Source organism: Furipterus horrens, unplaced genomic scaffold (assembly GCF_987537825.1).
Source record: "Furipterus horrens unplaced genomic scaffold, mFurHor1.1.pri manual_scaffold_5, whole genome shotgun sequence".
Lineage (NCBI taxonomy): Eukaryota > Metazoa > Chordata > Mammalia > Chiroptera > Furipteridae > Furipterus > Furipterus horrens.
This window is the reverse complement of record NW_028327175.1, coordinates 143,593,791-143,605,823: the sequence shown is the minus strand read 5'-3', so window position 1 is coordinate 143,605,823 and position 12,033 is coordinate 143,593,791. Positions and strand designations below refer to the sequence as shown.

Genomic DNA, 12,033 nt, shown 5'->3' with positions numbered 1-12,033 from the left:
GTTCTTACGCCAGTGCCAGACTGCTTTGATTACAGTGGTATTACAATATAGTTTGATATCATGTATTGTGATCCTCCTACTTTGTCCTTCTTTCTCAAGATTGCTGAGGCTATTTAGGGTTGCTTTTGGTTTTATATAAATTTTTGAAATATTTGTTATATACCTATGAAATATGCCATTGGTATTTTAATAGGAATTGCACTGAATCTATAAATTGCTTTAGGTAGTATGGACATTTTAATGATGTTAATTCTTCCCATGCATGTATATGGTATATACTTCCATTTATTTGTATCTTCATTAATATCTTCAGTGTTCTGTAGTTTTCTGCGTACAGGTCTTTCACCTCCTTGGTTAAGATTATTCCTAGGTACTTTATTTTTCATGTTACTATAGTAAGTGGGATTTTTCTTCTAGTTTCTGTCTCTGATATTTTGTTGGTGGTGTACAAAAATGCCTTCGATTTCTATATATTGACTTGGTATCCCACTATTTTGCCAAGTTCACTTATTAGCTCGAATAGTTTTGGGGGAGTCTGAGGGTTTTCTATATACGTTATCCTGTCATCTGCAAATAATGACAGTGTTCCTCCTTTCCAATTGGGATGATTTTTATTTCATTTTCTTGTCTGATCGCTGTGGTTAGAACTTCCAGAACTATGTTGAATAGAAGTGGAGACAGTGGACACCCTTGTCTTGTTCCTGATTTTAAGAAGAAAGCTTTTAGTTTTTGCCCATTGAGTATGATGTTGGCTGCAGGTTTCTCATATATCGCCTTTATCATGTTGAGGTATGCTCCCTCTACTCCCACTTTTCTGAGGGTTTTTATCATAAATGAGTGCTGTACTTTCTCAGATGCTTTTTCAGTATTTATTAATATGATCACATAATTTTTGTCTTTCATTCTGTTTATGTGGTGTATTACCTTTACTGATTTACAAATATTATACCGCCCTCGCATCTCTGGGATAAATTCCAATTGATTTTGGTGTATGATCTTTTTAATGTATTGCCAGATCTGGTTTGCCAATATTTTCTTGAAGATTTTAGCATCTATGTTCATCAGTGGTATTGGCCTGTAGTTTTCTTTCTTTGTTTTGTCTTGACCTGGTTTTGGAATTAGGATAATACTGGCCTCATAGAAAGAGTTTGGGAGTTGTCCCTCTTCTTGGAATTTTTGAAATAGTTTTATAAGAATAGATGTTAGTTCTTCCCTAAATGTTTTGTAAAATTCACCTGTGAAACCACCCAGTCCAGGGCTTTCGTGTGCTGGGGGTTTTTTGATCACTGCTTCAATTTCACTAGTTGTTATCAGTCTATTCAAGCTCTCTACTTCTTCTTCATTCAGCTTTGGATGATGATATGTTTCCAGAAATTTGTCCATGTCACCCAGATTGTCAAATTTCTTGTCATATAGTTGTTTATAGTAATTGCTTACAGTTCTTTGTATTTCTGTGGTATCGGTTGTGATTTCTCCTCTTTCACTTCTCATTTTATTTATTGGGGTCGTCTCTTTTTTTCTTAATGTATCTGCTTAAGGATCATCAATTTTGTTTATCTTTTAAAAGAACCAGGTCCTGGATTTACTAATCCTTTGAATTATTCTTTTAGTCTCTATGTCATTTAATTCTGCTTTGATCTTGATTATTTCCTTCTTCTCTGGGCTTTGTTTGTTGTTGTTCCTCTAGTTCTTGTAGATGCAGGGTTAGGTTATTTATTTGAAATTCTTCTATCCTTTATAGGTAGGCCTGTATTGCTACAAACTTCCCTCTCAGGACTGCCTTCACTGTGTCCCATAGGTTTTGGGCTGTTGTGTGTTCATTATCATTTCTTTCCAGAAACTTTCTGATTTCTTCCTTGATCTCATTGTTAACTCATTCATTATTTAATAGCATGTTATACAGGCTCCATGAATTTGACTCTTTTTGAATTTTTTCCTTGAGGTTTATTTCTAGTTTCAAGCCATCGTGATCTGAGAAGATGCCTGATATGATTTCAATTTTCTTGATTTTCTTGAGGCTTCTTTTGTGTCCAACCGTGTGCTCTATTTTTGAAATGTTCCATGTGCATTTGAAAAGAATGTAGATTTTGCTTCTTTGAGGTGAAAGGTTCTGTATATATCAATTAAGTCCATGTATTCTAGAGTGTTGTTCAATGCCACAATATCCTTGCTGTTTCTTTGCTTGGAAGATTTGCCCATTGTTGACAATGGAGTGTTAAAATCCCCTCCTGTGAGTGTATTGCTGTTGATATCTTTCTTGAAGTCCTCCAAGATTTTACTTATATTTTTGGGTGCTCCATGTTGGGTACATATATGTTTACATGGGTCATATCTTCTTGATGGATTGTTCCCTTAAGCATTATAAAATGTCCTTCTTTGTCTCTTTTTATGGTCTTTGTAGTGAAATCTATTTTGTCTGATATAAGTGCTGCTATCCTAGCTTTTTTTTTTTCATGTTCATTTTCCTGAAATATTTTTTTCATCCCTTAACTTTCAGTCTGTGTAGATCATTTGTTCTGAGGTGGATCTCTTGTAGACAGTATATATGTGAGTCATGTTTTCTTATCCATTCAGCTACCCTATGTCTTTTAATTGGAGTATTTAATCCATTTACATTTAAGGTTATTATTGATAGGTACTTATTCATTGTGGTTTTTTGCCTTTGTACCTGTGTTCCTCTCTCTCTCTCTTTCTCTTTCTTCATCTTCTTAAAGCAGTCCCTTTAGCATCTCTCGCAATGCTGGTTTGATGTAGATTTATTCTTTTAGGCTTCTTTTGTCTGGCAAACTGCTTATTTCACCTTCTATTTTGAATGAGAGCCTTGCTGGATAGAGCAGTCTTGGTTGTAGGCTTTTGCTTTTCATTGCTTGGAATATTTTTTGCCATTCCCTTCTGGCTTGTAGTGTTTCTGTTGAGAAACAAGCTTATAGCCTTATTGGAGCTCCCTTGTATGTTATTAGCTGTTTCTCTATAGCTGCCTTTAAGATTCTCTCTTTCTCTTTGAATTTTGCCATTTTAATTATGATGTGTCTTAGAGTGAGCCTATTTCAGTTCATCTTCATTGGAACCCTCTGTGCTTCCTGGACTTGTGTCACTTTTTCTCTCGTGAAGTTAGGGAAGTTTTCTGTCATTACTTTTTCAAACAGGTTTTCTCTCCCTTGCTTCTCTTCTCCTTCTGGTATTCCTGTGAAATGGGTATTATTACATTTCATGTTGTCCTGAAGCTCTCTTAAACCCTCTTCATTCTTTTTAAATCTTTTTTAATTTTGTTGCACTGTCTAGGAATTTTTTTCTATGTTGTCCTTCATCTTGCTGATCGGGTACTCTGCTTCATCTAGCCTGCTTTTGATTCCTTCTACTGTGTTCTTTAATTCAGAAATTGTATTCTTCACTTCCTCCTGACTCTTATTGATAGTTTCTATGTCCTTTTTAATGCTGGTGTAGTTTGCAGTAAGTTCCTTGTAGCTTCCCTATTGTTCTTTGTAGTTTTCCTGGAGTTCTTTATAGTACCCCTTGAGTTCTTTGTAGTTTTCTCTGAGCTCAGTGAGCTCATTGAGCTTCCTTATAACCATTATTTTGAATTCTATGTCTGATAGTCTGCTTGACTTTATTTCATTTAGCACTCTTTCTGGGGATTCCATCTTTCCTTTCGATGGGGAGTTGTTTCTTTGTCTCCCCATTTTAGGTGACTCTTCTTGTTTATTTCTGCTTCTTAGCTTGATCTGCTTTGACTTTCTGTCTTTGTTGTGTGACCTTCTGTGGGGGGAGTCCTGTGGGATTCAGTGGTGCATTCTCCTTGATCTCTTGAACTTGATACTCTTGGGATGCCCTTTATGCCATTTCTTTGGGTAGTCTGGTTGTATTTCGGTTTTGGTTTTTGTAGTATTGTTCTTTGGTGGGTCCTCCCCTCCAACTAGCTGATTGAGAGTCTCTCCACCCACCGTGTCTTGTATACTGTTGTTGAGTAGCTGCCAAAACAAAACCGCACAACCCAGGTAAGAAGCCCACACCCACAAAGATAACTCACACCCACAAAGATAAGCCACACCCACAATCACACTATCAACAGCAAATGAGCCAATATTAATAGGACATAAAGGAATTAAGACCATTATAAGAAAGGAAAAACAGATAAGAGTTGACTAACTGAAAGAAAAATGATTTTTGAGAGGGGAAAGGGAGGAGCAATAAGAGTACCAAGTAGGGACAAGGCAATAAGAGAAAGTAAAATTTTAAATTACATATAAAAAAGGGAGGGAAGAAGGCAAAATGAAGTTAAGAGAGGGGAAGCAAATAGTATTAGGTTTAAACAGAAGTTATAAAATGTACATGTAGTGAGGGAGAGAACAAAAACAAAAAAAATAAGAAAATAGAGTTTGAAGAAAAGAGAGGTACCAAATTAGGAAAAAAGTTTCACCACAGAACTATCGACAACCAATGAGCTAAGATTAATATAGGTGGGATGGGAGTAAGAGGTAAAAAAGAAAAAAAGAAAAGCTTAAGAGATGTCTAAAGGAAAGAGAAGTGATTCTGAGATGATAGAGAGAAAAGAATACTAAGAGTGAGGTATGAAAACAAGTCTAGACAGGGAAAAATTCAAATTTAAAATGAAAGAAGGGAAGGGCTAGAGGAAGGTACAAATGGAGTAAGAGAGGGGAATAATAATATTTGAGATTTGAAATACCAAAATAGTGAAGATCTAAGAATAAAATGCAGAAATGCCACAACTACTATAATATCCACAATCAATGAGCAAAGAATGATCAAAGTGGAGAGCGAATAAGTGTATTTTATGAACAGGAAATAGAATATGAGGTGACAAAGACAAGAAAAATGGTTTTGAATGGTTGGAGAGGGGAGAAATAGTAAGAGCGTGGAATGGAAATGAATCATAGCAAGAGAGAAGGTAGAATTTAAAACAAAAATAAAAAAAGGAAATCAGATGGTAAAATGGGAGTGAGAGAAGGGAGGGGTAAAATGGGAGTGAGAGAAGGGAGGAGCAAAATACAAGATTTGAAATAAACTATAATATAAACACTATTACTTAAAATGCACAAAGTGGGAGGACAAGAAATGAATGTTAAAAACCTATGCAGGAGAAGAATAACTCATGTAGAAGACCGCAATGGAATTCATCTCTCTAGTATCTGGTTTTTACCACTTTCTTCTCTTTCTGGATCTGCTTCTGGTGATGTCAGATTGTGTCTCAGTCTGGGTCTAGCCAGTCTGTTCAAGACTTCCAGAGATCTACCTTCTGTGTCTGTCTCCTTCAGTTGTTAATCTAGTCAATCTGTAATCAGCAGTCAGGCTTAAGCACCCAGGATATGACCAAGTAATTCCTGTGGACAGGGCTATTGCTTCCCCTTAGGCTGTTATCACTTACAGTGGACTGATCTGCCTAAGCTAGATTGCTATTGTAGTATGAGGGATCAGTCAGTACTGGGGTCCTGTTGGCTACTCCCTCAGGTCTCTCCCCAAGGCCACTGACCTAAACTCTCCTCAAGTGTCTTTAGTCCATTCTGCCCTCCCTCTGCCAGTGCCCAGGGTAAGTGGGTGTGAATGCAATTTTGTGTTTTCCCTTTAAGAATCTCTCTGTGTCTTCAATTGTCTCTCTCAGGCCAGCAAAGAAAAAAAAAAAAAACTACCATTTTTCATTTTTCACAGCTAGATGCTATTTGATTTACTCTTGGTTCTGATGCTGTAGGCCGGGGGCCCCAGTTTGGGGTTTGAGGCCACACTTCTCAGGGGGAACCTTCAGGGCACTGAACTATTTCTCCACACCTTCAGCTACTGCCTGTAGGGCCCAGCCAGCCCTCTTGCGTCTCCTCTGCACTCTGTACCAGACATGTGATGAAGCAGTTTCTTCTGTCTGTGGTTATAAGGCTTCTCTCCAGCTAGCGTTCTGTTGGTTATTCCAGGTGATTCCTCCACAATTAAGTTGTAATTCCAGATTGGTTTTGGGAGGAAGTTAGTATAGCTTCCACTTACTCTTCTGCCATCTTGGACCTCTGATTTATTATTAAAGTAGCCTAAGGCATGCTCTCCCTCTCAGACCCTGAGAAGCACACCCCAAGCCTTTCCCTTCCTCCTCGTCCTCCCACCAGATGTGTTACCTTTGCCTTTCCCTCTCCTAAGCTTCAAAGGCATCTGTAACTGGTTTCCTGAGCCTACGCAGCCCAGCTGACTCACTTCCACTACCTCTGCAACTATCTAAATAAACTTTCTCTTATAATAAATAAATAAATAAATAGCCTAAAATTGAGGGTCTGGTGACTTGCTTTGGAAAGCATTTCCAAGCTCACAATGCTATCCAGACATGCTAGTTTCCAAACAGTCTGATGTTAGGGCATGTAAACAATTAGGAACCTTATACAGTCACTTCTATGTACGGCATACTACCTACACCTTATAAGTGAAGTAATCATTAGCTTATGTAGAACAAGTATTGATCATACTTCTAAAATTAATAAATCCAGGCAAAATATTAGTAATTCTATTTTCATATTATACTTTTATTTTGATTCATAGAAAGCACAATTCCAGAATGGAACTTCAAGTTCATAAGAGTCTCCTATAAATTCCCCCAAGTGCAAGAATCATATCTTCCTATCATTATTTTATGCCTGATGTACAACAGGTAATCTGTAAATATTTGTTGCATAAATAAAGGTATTGACACTAAAATTAATGGATTCAGACTATTTTATGACTACAGGGGTTACTATTACTATGCCCTTGCTTTTATGAAGTAAAGCAAGAGTCAACAAACTTTTTCGTAAAGGGACAGATGGTAAATATTTTAGGTATTATGGGTCATACGGTCATTCACTGTTGCAACTACTCAACCCTCATCTCTTTCACAACTAAACAACTTAGCTGGTATAGCACAAACGAGCATGACTGTGTTTGAGACTTTAGTTACAAAGTCATCCATAATCCACAGAAACATTCAAATCCCCAGGAAACTACTTTCTTATGACAAACATTCTATTCCCTAAAGGTTGGAAATTGATAAACTTGCTAAATTCAGCCAGACATGTTTTGTTGAATCAAAAATTGGGCAAAGCATATATACTCATTTTCCACAGTGCCCATCACTCCTTACTGAACAAGTTCATTTCTGTCATGTTACACGCCTGACCTATGCAAGCCTCTGAATTTACTTCCTGAATTCTACAGTGCAAGAGGTTTCCAGGGATGTGGCCCATATCCCTGTGAATCTATAATCACAACACAAGCTCCTTAAAAGCAAGCCTATGACTTAATGTTTTGCCCTTCATCTAACACCTAATATCTACACCTAATGAACTTTGACTATTCATTGGTTACTTATAATTTGATGTATTCTGCACAGTCTCCTCGAACGTACTATGTAAGAGAGATAATGGCAGAAAAGAGGATGGAGAAAACATGGGCCAGCAGGGATGTGGTCAGTCACAGGAGAAACAGCTGAAGTCATCATAGGACTGAAAAACCACACACACACACACACACACACATCCCAACTGTATCTCAACCTTCTCTCTGCAGCCTGTATTCCTCCCTTACAGCAGAAGCTGGGCAGAGGTAGGACAACCGAGGACCACTTCCACAGTAACCATAATAAGGATAAACTTTGTTTAATCTTCATTTCTGCCAGAGAGTGCTGTGGGTGGGTGAACACAAAAAAATTATCTGCATCTAACAGAATGAATAAAATGTTGTACATTTTCCCACATGATGGAATACTCAACAGCAATAAATATGAACAATCTATAACTATATGCAACAATATGGAGGAATCTAATAGATTGTTGAATGAAAAAAGCCAGACACAAAAAAGACAATCTGCATTATATATCACAAAGAGAGAGAGAGAAAAAGCAAAATGAATTTATGCTACTAGAAGTCAAGAGAGTAGCTACCCATGGATAAGGGTAGTGTCTAGTGTCTAGAGGAGGCATGAAGCTATCTATGGTGGTACTGTTTTGTTTCTTGATATGGGTGCTTGGTTACATGGGTGAGTTCAGTTTGTAAAATTGAGCTGTACATTTACAATATGTATATTTTTGTACGTATATTCTATTTCAATAGAAAGTACAAAAAAAGAAATAAAATATCATTACCTCATACCTTAGTGGTCAAAGGTCAGAGAGCCAGTTGAAGACCCCATACAAGGCTCCACGTGCCTTCCTTTCGACATCCTTCAAGCCTTCTGTCTCATATGGAGCCCTACTCCACTCCTCCTCATCTTTTCAAAGTATAACCAAATAGAAGCCAAAGAGCAAAAAAGCAAACTAGACCACTCTCGTCGTCGTCGTCGGCAGCCGTCCGTCTCGAGAGACGATGGTGTAGCTTCTTAAGAGCTGAAGCTACAGAGCCTGGGCAGGGTGATATGGAGGGTCTGCTGTTGCCCATGCAGCAGACCCCCCCTCTCTTCGCAGCTGAAGGGTCCAAGGGAAAGACGGAGTCAATACAGCTTGGCTTCAGGTGCGCCGCAGGAGTTGCCGGTGTTGACTACAACGTCAAACCGCCTTAGGGACTCCGGCTCCGGATTTTCTGTCGGGGTTTACTCCCTTAGCCTTTCCCCTGAAGAGGTATGCCGCAAGGCAGCGGAGGTTTTTTGGAGTCAGAGTTTTCCTTCTCTGATGTGCCCTGACTGGAAGATCGAACCAGCGACACTTAGCTCGCAGGCCGACGCTCAATCCACTGAGCCAAACCAGCCAGGGTCTTGAATCTATGTATTGTTGAGTAATCTACCTCTCTTATAAAAAAATCAGAATATAAGAAAATAATAATAACTACTAAACTAAATAGGATTGAAATTTCATACCATAGGAAGTATTATTAATATTTACTTATTGTTAGCATTATTATTATGTTATTTATTATTAATGTTATTATTAAGTCCATCCCTGCCCTCCGTGACTCCCACCATTTGTAAGGGATGTAGAAAAGAGATTTATTTCATGGTTATTAGAATTGGGGTAGAAATACATAGGTGGGATAATCTGAGAACATCATTCTTCTGATTAATTATATCTTTTTCACATAATCGAATACTGAAATTACTGACAAGAAGCTAAAGTAATTTCATGTTTCATTTTCCTGCATTCACCTTCCTAATCCTGTAATGACATAGAGGAATTCCAGTAATGTAACCTTTAGAGTAGAAGGGACTTGAATAAGGAATCCCTGACAAGTCAAAAATAACTTAAATGAGGAGGAAGGAACATAAAATGGAGTGAGAAGAGCCTCTTTAACAAATGGTGCTGGGAGAACTGGATAGGGACCTGCAAAAAAATGAAACTAGACCACCAACTTACACCACACACGAGAATAAACTCAAGACCACTATGAGATGCCTATAATTCCAGTCACAGCTCCTTCAGAATGCCAGAGTCTTTGGAAGAAACTTTACTGCTGTCACTAACTCTTTGTTCCACACGAGAAACAAGAATATAAGAAGCCTATGCTGCCCTAAATGGCTCCCTTAAATGGACTTCTTCTAAAATAATGGTCTAACCGGGCAAATCTAGTTTATAAACATCTATGAAGAAATGTCTAGATATTCAGGGACCACCTGAGGAAGATACCATAAATAAAATGTAACTGAGATTAAAATGTAGAACAGTTACAGCCACTCCGCAAGAACCACAGAGAACTAATAACTGATTGTGTAATAGGCCATAATATATAATATATAATTATAATACAATCATAGCTGAACACATCTTTAAGTTTATGAGAAGTTTCAATTCAGGTAGTCAAATTATGGACTGAGAATTACTTTGAATCACTCTGATGTTGATTTTAATATAGTAACCTCAACTTGACATTACCACTTATATTCTTTACACATTCTCCTAATAATTTCAGGTTAAAAAATCAATTAAGAACTTTGATCACATTAGATCACAGAGACTGGTCTCCTTGTGAATGCTGATCAGGGAGAAGTAGGAATGGTAATTAGAGCTACTGACCTAACAATAAACATCAGCCACAGTGGGCAGATGGGCACATTACAAGGACTTAAAAAAGCACGGTAATCCTCTCCTATATAGGGCACATGTATAGTGCAAATGCCAATCCTTTATACTCAGATGTTTCTCATAACAAATTCATGCTGCCTATCCGTCCATTAAATAAATCACTGTTTAAAATGTTTGTTAAATTTGGCTTTATTTCTATCAACTGATAAGGGAGCATAAATTCAAAATTAGACCTTTTAATAGGAAGTTATAACTGTGTTAAAATTATTATACGTTGCATAATCTATGAATGTTCTAAAATGCCTCTCAGAGAAGAGTATCCTTATTTTTAGGAGCTGCATCCCCAAGAACTTAGGATAAAACGTCATGATGTCTGTAACAAGCATGTTTCATCAGAAAAATACACAAACCTACACACACATACAATGTGGCAAAATGCCAACTGTTAAATGTAGGTAGTGGATACCCGGAAATTCCTGCACATACTTTCAACTCTAGTATGTCCGAAAATTTGTATAATAAACTGTTGAAAAAAAAGTTTACTCACCTTTGAAGTGGATGGCTGTCTTCTTTCTCCTAATCAAAAATGAGTGGTGAGATATGCCCATGGGCACATTCAGGGATCGTTCATGCTGCCCTCACCCTGCAAGAATAAGCAAAACAACATGTTATCACCAAAGATTTGTATTAAGTTAACTGTACTTCACTTGAAAAAAATGTTCTCAACATCTGACAAGTCTCTAGATTGAAATACTGCTATAACTATTTGTTTTTTAAGGAAGGAAAAAAGTGAAAAGAGAAAAAAATGATCCCATCACATACTGAATGTGGCAAACAACAGTTAGCCTCACCTACCCTGGGAACTTCGGTAAGTTTCTTTTAATTCACATCAATTTCAGTCCAGTAACTAGCCCAAACTTCCACTCAAAAACTGGAGCTTCAGGAAGCTGAGCTTCTTCACTCTGACTCTGGATTTCTGAGACCATACCTAGAAGGTATCCACAGACACACACAGAACCAAACCAGAATTGCTGATCCTCTGGACTCCTTTCAGGAAAAGGTATTTGGGCCCTGTCTGGCACTATACTCAACTACAGTACATGCTATGGGGCACAGTGGTACCATGGCCGGCAAGTCATATTTGCTGCTGCCTCCACCATACCTTACATTTTGGTATTAACCATTACAATGGATCCTCCGCGGCCCCCCTGTGATGTAAGCAGAGTTTACTGATTCCATTTTCCAGAGGAGGCAGCTAAGTGTGAGAGATGATGTAGGACAAGAACATTCAACCAGAAAACACCTGAGATGAAACTCCAACTTAGGTCTCCTGACCCTAAGCTCAGGGCTTGTCTCACCATAGAGGTCATTCCCACCCTTTCTCACTGCCACCCCCCAACATGATGCTCTCCTAAAAACCAACCTCAAAGAAAAATGGCCAAAGAACACGTTCACATGTCATTGGGAGGTGGAGGGTGCTATAGTTCATGTTCATGTGTATGTGTATATATGTGTGTGTATATATATATACACACACATATATACACATACATATTTACACATATACATATATACACACACATATATGTTTCATTTTCCCTCCTTCCTTATCAAGAAAGCACACTGTTGGCCAATGGAAGTAAAACCAGCATCACATGGCACCCTTGATGATTTTCATCTTTGCCACAACAAAATGCAATAACTTGCTGTTGAGGACTTCCCATTCATTTTTGTAAAATGCAAAGTATAATATAATATAATGGCATAGACACTACTCTACCAGTAAAGATGGAAGCAGCATCAAAAAAAAAAAAAGAAAACTACTTGGAAAGAATATAGTGTTCCTATATAATGGCCTAAAGTGGCCATTTATCTGTTGGTCACAAAAGTTCTGCAAGCACAGAGATTTAGAGGTATCAGTGTCTAACCTGAACCTGGGGAGGTACTGGTGAACAGAAGTCTGAGGAAAGGTAGTGAGGAATCCCTGCACCCGGCTTTCAGTCCTGTCCCCTCCGTTGTTAGCTCAAGTAAAAATCCATAGACCCTCTCCATGCTGCCTCCT

General features: G+C 38.0%; 1 protein-coding gene across 4 annotated transcripts in view; it reads right to left on the bottom strand.

Annotated features, from left to right (window-relative positions):
- SGMS1 (sphingomyelin synthase 1) overlaps nt 1-12,033 on the bottom strand; it is a 290,955-nt gene that overhangs the window by 242,805 nt on the left and 36,117 nt on the right. For all 4 annotated transcript variants that reach the window (XM_090278031.1, XM_090278030.1, XM_090278035.1 and 1 more), the window contains exon 2: nt 10,519-10,614. The gene's annotated coding sequence lies outside the window, so the exon portion shown is untranslated. The remainder of the gene's footprint in view (nt 1-10,518; nt 10,615-12,033) is intronic.